We start from the raw sequence: 11,664 nt of genomic DNA on the forward strand, positions 1-11,664 counted from the left end.
CAGACACACAAAGGCTCAAAGTTGCAACTATAAGAACAAGGAAGGTGTCTGTAGTGTGCTAAACGTTTGCAAAGTGCTTTCCATCTATTACCTCCCTCCAACCCCAGACCAACCTTATGAGACAGGCATTACTACCCCACTATATAGGCGTTAGAACTTCATTTTACAAGTGAGGAGACTGGGCTCGGAGAACATAAGAATTTGCCCACGGTCACTTAGATCGAAGGTAGATCTTGTTCCTGGCTCCAATTCCAGAAGGAGCTGACTATGATGCTCGGGCTTCGTGGGTCCCTGGGTTCTAGAAGCCCAGAGAGGCTATGACTTGCCTGTGGCCACACAGCTTCTAAGTGGCAGAGTCAGGACTCAGAGCCTTGCTCCTCTGGAGCCCCAGCCCCGGCTCATTCCCCTGAGCCACTCTGCCTCCCCTGCATCCATGCTGGTGACTGTCCTCCTGGATCTTCTTGGAGCTGTGCAAAGTCTAGAAGAGATGAATTTGAGGTGACTCATTGTGGATTATGGCTGTGGTTATTTTTAATTGTACATAGGTTTTTTCCCTTCCAGAATTTACCCAATAAAGCAGCAAGCATTTATCTGTTAATTTAGCCCCATGCCCCTGGTTGTCGACTGCCGCTCCGAGAATTTTGCACAAGGCATTTATGGGGTCCTGGTTTATCCGTTGGCCTAGAAAAGGATTATCTGTGGAGCTACTGCTCCCTCTCCTGGCAGGAATCCGCAATTACAGACCTAGCGCTGAAAGGGACCTCAGAGGCCCCAGGAGTCCAACCACCTCATTTTACAGATGAGGAAACCGAGGCTCGGGGCTCTGCCTCGAGGCAGCTCGCTTACAGCTGTACCCTAGTCAAGCAATAGGAATAGATTAAGTTCCCATAGGGATCAGGCTCTGTGCTAGGCGGTAGACGAAAAGGAGAACCCTGTCTCTCAAAGGGCTTCCATTCTATGTGGGGAGATGGGGGCGGGAGGGGCAGTGGTTAGAGGGATGGAGTTAGAGGAATAGCTCGCGATGGAGACGACAGTCATATCCTGGGGTCGTAGTGTCAATCCCCCTGTCTCCAAACATGGGAGGGAGCCAGTCCGGCTCGTGGCAGGAGTGTCATGACGGGTGGGAGCTGTTTCGGGGCCACAGCTCTCCCCTGGCTCCCCGGGAAGGCTTCCTAAGGTTCTGCAGTCCGCAGGTGGAAACACGCCCTGGCAGAGTCTAACCGCAGGCCGTCCTGCTGCAAAGCCAGAGTTGGGGGGAGCCACGGACCAGCGGGCGGGGGGCTAGCTTCCCAACGCTGGAGGTCGGTCTGGACAAAGCCTCCACCCCCGCTCCTCCCGGAGCCCAGAGGACGGTCCGGATAAGCGGGGCGGGCGCCGCGTCCACTGCCCCCAGCCGGCTGGGCTGCGGGGCGCGGTGAGTCAGCCCCCGGCTGCTCCCGCGTCATCCTGGCCGCTCGGCTCCGGCGCTATTTCGGGCTCGGGGTGCTATAAATAGGCGGTTGCCTGCCGGAGCTTTCCCCCTCCCCTTCCTTTCCCCTCCCCCCAACCGTCCCCGGCCCCCCAGTCCCCCCTCCCCAGCAGCCCGAGCCCCAGAAGGAGCAGCAGCTGCGCGTCACCGCGGCTAAGTTTAGAGGCGGAGCGGGAGGGGCTAGGGGAGGGGGACGGTGGGGGGCCAGGCCCGGCCCTCGCCCCTTTCCTCTCCTACTTTCCTGGGGGCTGCCCGCTTGCCCTTCCAGAGCTCTCCACCCTGACCAGCCAGCTAGCCTGCCCCCGGGGGGCGGGCGTGGGGGTGGGGAGGAGGAGGAATCCGGGCTTCGAATGGTCGGATTTGAACTTGGCCCCCAGAGATGCGAATTTCGGACTGAGGAATTCCAACCTCGGAGGCTCCAGCACTGCAGGTCTCCTCCACATTAGCAGAGATCCTTTTGGAAGAAATGGGGAAGTAGAGAAGACAAGCCAGCGACGACGGGATGGGGGTGAGGGGGTAGCGAGAGAAGGGGGGGAAGCAGTGAAGAGGTGGGCGGGCAGAAGGAGGGCTAGGCAGGGGTCCGGAGTCCCCTCCCCTTGCCTGAATCCTCTCCCCATCCCCCAACAGTTCCTCTTCTTCTAAACCAAGGTCAATGCCACCTCCTCCCAGAAGGCCTCCAGGAGCATTCGAAATCCCCTGGCTCTGTCCCCAGTCTGTTGCTTTTCCGTGGAGATGGGGTTGAGACGGTCCTGATGGAGATCCTTCCCTAGGCCTTGAGCACACAGAGTTTACAGGTGGGAGTGTTTGGGGGGGGGGGTTAGGAAGGGGTCCCAGATCTGTAGCCTCCAGATTGCTCAGGCCACCCTCTGCTCCCTTCCCCACCCCAGGTGAAAAGGATGTCAGAGAATATGCAGTGGGGGAAAAGTGCAAATTGGAAGGCAGAAGGCCTGGGGGCTAGTCCTGGACCTGTGGGACTGGTTCTGTGTCCCGGGACAGATCCCTGCCTCTCTCTCTCTGAGCCACTATCTTCTTATCTGTAAATGAGGAATCTGAACTGGATGGTCTCTAAGATCTAGCATTCTGTGTTTTGTGTTCTGAGGGCCCTCTCAGCTCTGACATTGTCTAAGGTTTTCTCCCACTACCACCCCAGCCCTGGCACTCTCTATTCTAAGGGCCCTCTCAGCCCAGATATTTTCTGTTCTAAGGTTTTCCCCCCATGCCCACTGCAGCCCTGGCACCCCCTGTTCTAAGGCCCCTCCCAGCACTGAGATTCCCTGTTCTAAGGCCCCACCTAGCTCTGACATTCCCTGTTCTAAGGCCCCTCCCAGCCCTGACATTCCCTGTTCTAAGGCCCTACCTAGCTCTGACATTCCCTGTTCTAAGGCCCCTCCCAGCCCTGACATTCCCTGTTCTAAGGCCCCACCTAGCTCTGACATTCCCTGTTCTAAGGCACCTCCCAGCTTTGGCATTCTAAAGCCTCTCTCAGTTCCAACAGTCTATCTTTGCTTTGTGTTGGAAGGGCCCTTCAGCTCTGATGTGCTTTGTCTTGTGTTCTGAGGTTCCTCCCCCTAGCTCTGAGTGCTAAGGACTTTCTCAGAGAGCCACTTTCTTCTGCAGCTGTGGGAAGAAGATACCGGATGTTGAGAGGGCCACATTTCCTGCAGCTATTTGGGCCTGGGGGAGGGGAGGTTGAAGGGTGTTGGTCGGTAGAGACTCCACAAATAGCAGAGGAGGATCAAGGGGCTCCTAACCTCCTGCCATCCTGGATCTCTGAGCCAGAGAATCATCCTCCATCCCACCCCCACCCCCCAAACTGTTGAGCTTCAGCAAAGGAACTGATTTTGTGATTTCAAACCTAGGGATGCTTGTCTCTTCCAACCACTGAAGGATTCAAACTAAGGGAATTTGGACTTCCAGACTTGTATTATTCTTCTAAAAAATACATTATGTTTTGATACAATCTAAAATCCCCAACATATTGTCAATCAAGGCTACCTGGTGCATGAACCAGTTAAACTTGTTGTTGATTCTCGTCTCCGTGACTCCATTTGGGCTTTTCTTGGCAAAGATGTTGGAGTGGTTTGCCATTTTCTTCTCCAGCTCATTTCACAGATGAGGAAACTGAAGCAAACAGGGTGAAGTGACTTGTGCAGGGTCACACAGCTATTTAGGTGTCTGAGGTCAGATTTGAACTCAGGAAGGGGAATCTTACCGACTCTAGGAGCAGTTCTCTATGCACTGTGGTGTCACCTAGCTGCTGGCAATTGAATAGAACAGCAGAAAAGGGCTTTGGATCCATGATGTTCACAACCTTGCTAGTTGGTTGTTTTCCCACTTTTTCATAATGACAATAAGAGTGGCCAGGATTTATGTTGCTTTTTGATGATCACAAAGTGCTTTCTGTGGGATTAGAAGTGGAAGCGCCTTTTTTTCAGGGTAAGTATCAATGTTGGCCAGAAATTCTGATCTCAGATTTACTACCATCTAAAGGACTTGTATCTATAGGGTGGAAATAATTGTACATCTTCTTATTCTAACTCCTCTTCTCTTCCTGAATTTCTTTGAATTCTTTCTACTGCTCATCCGTCAGCTGGTCTGTGCCCCCTTGGGAAAACAATTTGGAATAATTCAAAAACAGTGACAAAGTTTGAGCCAGAAACTCCATTCTTGGGTCTATAGCTAAAGATGTTATGAACAACGTTTGCCTTTTTATACCCCCAGAGTTTAATACAGTGGGTGGCACATGGGCATTTACTAAATGTTGTTTAAACTGTAAAAACATTTGTAAGAGTGAACTCCAAGCCTTTTCCCAGTTTGTTGGCTGAATTACCATATAGAAAAGCCAGGAATGTGACTAGGCAAGCAGAAAACACTCCTTTGGGCTTGACTTTGCCTTTGTTCTCCCTCCCTCCACCACCCCAACTCATCTGGATGGGAGAATGAAAGGGAACCAGAATTGAGGTGTGGGAGCATCCTGGAAATCCAAAGCATTTTGGCAATATGTAGATGAGTAACCCTTACATAGAGGGTTAGCAGGTGTAAGCTTGGCCTTTAGAGATTAAAATGTGGAGGTATATGGAATGGTTACCATGAGCTAGAGTGGGGTATCCTGTGAAGGCTCAAACCCAGTGACCTGAAGTTCAGTTAAAAAATAGGCTCAGACAGCTAGGTAGCAGTGATCAAATCCAGCCTTGGATGCTTACTGGCTGTGCGATCTTAGCCAAGTCATTCAACCCCAAATGCCTCCAAAACTACAAAAACAAAAACAAAAAATGGAATTGAAGCTGGCCGCGCTACCGACTTCAGTGAAAAATACTTCGGTTCTTAAAAGAGTTTGGCATCTGGGGCGAAGTATCAATCAATTAAGTGCATGCTGATGAAAGTTCAGTAATGGCCTCTCTGGACATGCTTTTCATTTTAACCTACATTGTCAACATGGCAAATTATGATTCATCTGTATCATGTATAATCTGCTTCATGTAAAAGTAATATAAGATATTATTATTAATTGTTAATGCTATTTAATCAATTACATTATTTTTATTCTGGCTTCTTTTCCCTTCCTAAATGCGTCATTCATGCTTGAATTGGTCTTTGGCCTAGAGATCCCGTTATTGGGTTTATATGAGTGATCTTTATGGCTACTCTGAAAAAGCCCATGTTCATTTCTAGTACTTTATAAAGCACTTTGTTATCCCTAAAGGGCAGCTAGGTGGCACAGTGGACAGAGCCCTGGGGCTGGAGTCAGGAAGACTCATCTTTCTGAGTTCAAATCTGGCCCCACACACTTCCTAGCTGTGTGACCCTGAGTGAGCCGCTTCATCCTATTTGCCTCAGTTTCCTTATCTGTATAATGAGTAGAGAAGGAAATGGCAAGCCACTCAGGCATCTTTGCCAAGAAAACCCCAAGTGGGGTCGTGAAGAGTCAGACACAACTGAAAATGATTGAACAATAAGGCTGTAATTATTAATAATTTTCCATCAGCATTATTACTATATGCTTTATTAATCTCCATTGTTATTTCCTCTATCCCTTTCTTAGGCCTAGATAATCAATAAACAATAAGGCATGCCCTGATTTGTAGCATTGTTAATGAGCTGGCTCCTGCGCCTCCTATTTCTTAACAAGTACTTGAATGAGCACCTACTATGTGCCAGGCACTGTGCTAAGCACTGGGGAGACAAATATAAGAGCTTACATTCTAAGGGGAAGAAATCAAGTCTGTATATAAATATATACACAATACATATGTGCCAAATAAATATGTAAAGGGGAGTAGTGAACTGAGAATGTACACTATATGCTCCCTGCCTGCTGCTGATCCATGTGGAGGCTTAGTGAGCCCACATCTGGAAACAGGAGATGGTGGGGTCTTTTCTCTCCTTGATTTAAAGCATGTGTAGGTGTCCCGAATATTTCTTGTCAGTTTACTTAGTGATAAGGAAGAGGCTTTTCATTGGCTGCTAAGCTGAGATTGAGCCAAAACAGAGAATATTTGCTCTCAGGTAGGTTTTTGAGGCAGAAGGAAGAAAAATTGCATTAAGACTCCAAGTGGGGAGAGAGGTAGCAGCCTCAGAACTGACAATGGCCTGCTTCCTGTCAGCTAACTTATCCCTCTACTCATCTGCCATGTGGCTGTGAACACATGGTGCTTCTGCATCTATTTCTGTTGGGTTTATTCTAGGTAAATGAGTATCAGAAACAGATCGACACAAGGTTACAACTTTGTGATCTCAATGTCTGAAGAACAGTGTGATGAGAGTATTGGCCAATGAGGGCCTGGTCCTTAAACATATTGCACATACTCTTATAGAAAAAACAAGTATGTTTTATGGTTGTTCAGTTGTTTTCAGTCATGTCTGACTCTTCATGGCCCCATTGGGGGTTTTCTTGGTAGAGATACTGGAGTGGTTTGCCATTTTCTTCTCCAGCTCATTTTATAGATGAGTAAACTGAGGCAAACAGGGTTAGGTGATTTGCCCAGGGTCACACAGCTAGGAAGTATCTGAGGCCATATTTGAACTCAGATTTTCCTGACTCCAGATGTGGCGCTCTATCCACTTCACGATCTAGCTGCCCTTGAGATGTCTCTAGGACATCCAGTTTGAAATATCCTATAGGCAATTGGTGATGCAGGACCAAAACTCAGTGGGGACACTGGGGCTGGATACATAGGCTGGTAAGTAATCAGCATAGAGATATAAACCTACGGGAGCTGATGAGGTCACCCACAGAGCATTAAAAGAGAAGAGAAGGTCAAAGCCTTGGGGAGCACCCACCATCGGGGGGCATAATGTGGATGAGGAAGCGGCAAAGAAAGCTGGGAAGGAGCAGTGAGATAAGGACTAGAGCGCTGTCACCAGATCCAGTGAGGAGGCAGGAGGGTGTGATCAGCAGCAGAGGTCGGGAAGGAAGAGCAGTGGGAAAAGGACCATCAGCCCTGGCGATTAAGACATTATGCTGACTCTGGAGACAACAGGTCTGGCTGAGTGATAAGGTTGGAGGCCAGATTTTGAGGAGCTGAGGGGTGAGAGGAGACCAAGTGGAGGCAAGGAGGACAGAGAATGTTTTCAAGGAGTCGGGCTGAGAAAGAGAGGAGAGTTATAGGACTATAGCTTGAGGAGATGGGGTGGTGAGTGGTCTGAGTTTTTAAGGATGGCGGAGACTTTGTATGTTTGAAAGCAGTAAGGAAGGAGCCATGAGGCAGGAGAGGCTGAAGATTCAAGAGAGAAAGAGGGGATGATGGAGGTTGCAATGTGTTGGAAAAGACCCGAGGAGATGGGTTTAAAGGCCACATAGGGAAGGAGAAGGACTGCCTCAGTGTCAGAGAGTGGGGGAAGGAGAAAGGGTGACTGGGAGGATAATGGCCTCTTGGAGGGGAGAGGACTGTTGACCAAGATTCTGAAGGGAACAGGAGAAGGTGTCATTCTCCCTTTATGAAAGGCTTTTGCTGAATTGTAGCTGCTGTTCTAAAAAGAGCTATTAAAAAAACAAGCAAACCAGGGGCAGCTAGGTGGTGCAGTGAGTAGAGCGCCAGCCCTGGAGTCAGGAGGACCTGAGTTCAAATCCATGGGCAAGTCACTTAACCCCAATTGCCCTACCCTCCCCCAAAATAACAACAACAAAAAACCTCCTAATTTTGAACTAAAAGATCATGGAGGAATATATGCTCTTAATGAGAAAAAGGTAGCAGTCTAGCCAGTCTTGGATTGAATATAGGAGCAGAACAACCAGCAAGCTAGTGGGCCCATGGGGCCATAAAATCTAGGGGCAATCAGGGAAGAAAAGGCTCGGGGCGGTGGAGCAGTGAGAAAACCACTGCAAAACATCAGAAATCCTGGTGTGAGTTACACCCCCAAACGTGTGCCTGGCCATGATGTCTCCTATGGGCATCCACCCTTCTCTCTCATCGTGTGTGTTTATGGTACAGTGTGCCTAAGGTTTACCGCTGAAATATTTCATTGATACATTTCTTTGCTTTGAACTAATTGTATCTTTTGATTAACTGTTAAAAGTAAGCTCACCCATGAGAGCTCACGAATTGTTGTTAGTAGATGAAGATCCACAAAGTACCTGAAACCTGGGCTTGCCTTCTTGGGGGAACCGCCCACCCCCATGACTCGGAGAATTCTGCCTGTTGCTACAAGGAGGGGTTCGTCCATTATCTCCATCTTGGAAGCCTTAGGATTCCAAGTTGAACTGAAGAAAAGTGGGCATTTTTTCTTTTGTTTTCAGCTTGTCATTAGATAGTTTTCTTAGGTGTTCCTTTATAAGTCAGTCAGAACAGTTGCCGTAAGATAAATTGTCATGGTTGTGGGCTTACGAACTGCTGTCTGTGGCATTACCATTTCCATTCTGGGTATGGAAGCTGATGTGAGCAGCCTGAATCTTGAATCCTTAGCACACTGATGGACAGTGGTGAAATCTAGAGGCACTCAGAGGACTACTGGTTAACCAATCCACAGACATTTATTAAAAGCCTACTATGTGTCAGGCACTGAGCAATGAGGATTGTTAGGGGCGCTCTGGGCCTGGGCCCCCCGAGAGGGTAGTGAGACGCCAGAGAGTCTGGACCTGCTGACGCGGCAGTGCCCGTGTGGCTTCCACCACGTCAGTACCGGGGCGGCTCTTACTGGAGGAGCTCCACCCTTGGGGAGGAACTGGGGAGGAGCCAACCCGAAACACCCAATATAAGGCGCTCCCCAGAGAGGGTCAGTGGGATTTGTGTGAGATTTCTGGTACGCCATGCAATAAAGCTGTGTGTGTGTTGACTCCGGTGTTCTGCCTGGTGATTCTCCTCTCGCATCCCCCGAGAGGAGCCGGAGACGTCCGAAGACCCGAGGGCAGGGTGAGTGATAGGCGGTAGTCGGGGAGTACGGGGTGCCAAAGTGGGGCACATCCCGTCCGGCCGCCGACAGAGGATATTGAGAACATTCGAAGAGGGCATTTATAAAGATGAATTGTTGGGATTGACCCTGGAGAAAAAGACATCCATGTTGGGATAGGAGCAGCTAAAGAGATGAAGAAGCCTGTTCACTTCCCAGTAAATAGATTTCCCAAACTAAGATGTCTCCCTAAAGAAAAAACATCTGATACTTGGTTTGACTAAGTAAAGTCTTGAAATATTGGCATGCAACTGATACAGGAAAAAAATTGGTGAGGGTGGGGCAGAGATGAAAGGGGTAGAGAGCCTTAGAGGGGCAACCTCTTATATATGTATGTAATTCCAAGGTTGAGAATACTGAATTCACATGGTAGAAATGATTGCAAATTGCAAATTGTGGAGGTAAGCCTGTGTACCCAATTTATGCTAAGTTCTTCAAATTCATCTGATGCAAAGGTGAGAAGCCTGCACGTTTCACACGTATATGCAGTCTGCCATGCAGCCTGATGGTGAGAGGAGAGATAAAACCAGAGGAAGCACAATGAGGTCAAGTGTATGAAGTTATGGTATGTCATCAAGAGCTGAGGCGATTTCCTCAATAGATAAGTGGTCAGATGAAGATATGAACAAACGGTTCTTGAAAAAAGAATTACCACTTATTAACAGCCATAGGAAAGTATGATCCAAATAATAAGAAAAATTCAATTCAAATATACCTGGAAATTTCAACTCATTCCCAGGAAATTGACAAAGATGGGAATGGTCAATATTGGAGGGTTCTGGGAAGATAGGAATTTGTTGTTTCTGTTGTTCAGTCATTTCTGACTCATCGTGATCCCATTTGGGATTTTCCTGGCAAAGATACTGGAGTGGTTTGCCATTTCCTTCTCCAGCTCATTTTACAGATGAGGAAACTGAGGCAAACAGGGTTAAATGACTTGCCCAGGGTCACATAGGTAGTGTCTGAGGCCACGTTTGAACTCAGGTCTTCCTGATTCCAGGTCTGGGGCTCTATCCACTGTACCACTTAGCTGTCCTATCTGGTGGGGATGTGAATCAATAAAACTATTTTGGAGAGCAATTTGAAATTATGCAAATATAGTGATTAAAATATCTATACCCTTCAATTCCAGGATTCCATTACTAGGTTTATACCTGGAGGAGGTAAGTGACAAGAAGAAAATCCCCATATACAATAAAATATTTATAGCAGCACTTTTTGTGATAGCAAAGAACTGGAAACCAAGTCAATGCTTATAGATCCGGGAATAGCTAAAGAAATTGTGGTACATGAATGTAATGGAATATGACTGTGCTGTAAGAAATGATGTATATAATGAATACAGAGAGATATGGAAAGACTTACATGAAATAATACAGCATGAGGAAAACACTATGCCCAATGACTACAACAATGGAAACGGAAAGAACCAATACCACAGAACAATTGAAAGTGAATGTTGCAAAATGATCAAGAACAAACTTGTCCCCAAAGGGGAGATAGGAGAAGACACCTCTTCCGCTTCTTTGCAGATGTGGGAGGTTCATGGGTATGAAACATTGAGTGTATTTTCAGGCTTTTTCAATGAATTGATTGGTTTTGTGGATTTCTTCCCCTCTTCTTCACCTTTTTCTTTAAAAAAATATCCTTTGTGGAAAAGGACCTATGTGTACAAAAATATTTATAGCAGCTCTTTTCTGGGGGTAAAGAATTAGAAATTGAGGGGATGCCCATCCATTGGGGAATGGCTGAATAAGCTATGGTATGTAACTATGATAGAATATTATTGTACTATAAGAAATGATGAGCAAGATGTCCTCAGAAAAACCTAGAAAGACTTACATGAATTGATGCAACGTGAAATGTACTGGGTACTGGATACAAAGTAACAGCAATATTGTAGGATGATCAGCTGTGAATGGCTTAGCTATTCTCAGTGATACAACGATCCATGACAACTCTGAAGGATTTAGGATGAAATCCCTAGAGAAAGAACTGACGGTGTCTGAATACAGATTGAAGGAATGTTTGTTTTTTTTCACTTTATTTTTCTAGAGGGTTTTTTTTTTGGTTTATGTTTTCTTTTACAACATGACTATTTTGGAAGTGTTTTGTATGACTACACATATAATGACCTATATGGAATTGCTTGCCTTCTCAATGAGGGGAGGGAGGAAAAGAGAGAATTTGGAACTCAAAGTTTTAAAAACAAAAATTAAAAATTGTTTTTACATGTAACTGAGGAAAAGTTAAATACTAAATAAATACTACTGCTACTACTAGTAAAAAGACTTGAGGAGAAAAAAGAAAATATCCTTTGTTTTATGGGCTAGCTCTCTGGGAAGGGAGAGAGAGAAAGACATACAGGAGGAAACTGAGGCAGTATACAAATAAAATGTTAATAAATTTATTAAGTTTTTCTAAAAAGCACCGAGGCTATATGCTATTGAATAACTAATTGGTATTGAGTAAGAGCAGAAATAGCTAAATCACAAACAGCTGCTACAGAGAGTAAGTCAGTTCAAAAACAATTTCATAGTGATCTGACTTGGGAAAATTCAACTATCGCTAGCTTCAGAACATCTTCGCATATATTGACCATGAGAGCAAAAGATTGCCACTCGTCACCCAGTCTCAGAGGCAAGAGCTTACAGAAAACTGTTGGAAATGGAGTCACAGACAGGATCATTCCAAATGGAAAGAGAAAGGATCAGGGGACCAGAGGTTGGGGCAGTCTGATGCAAGGAGCACTACCAATTGAGTTAGCATTGGCTCCAAAGGTCAACCAGATGGCCAGAATTATGTTGGCT

The sequence above is a fragment of the Trichosurus vulpecula genome, chromosome 2 (assembly GCF_011100635.1).
Source record: "Trichosurus vulpecula isolate mTriVul1 chromosome 2, mTriVul1.pri, whole genome shotgun sequence".
Classification (NCBI taxonomy): domain Eukaryota; kingdom Metazoa; phylum Chordata; class Mammalia; order Diprotodontia; family Phalangeridae; genus Trichosurus; species Trichosurus vulpecula.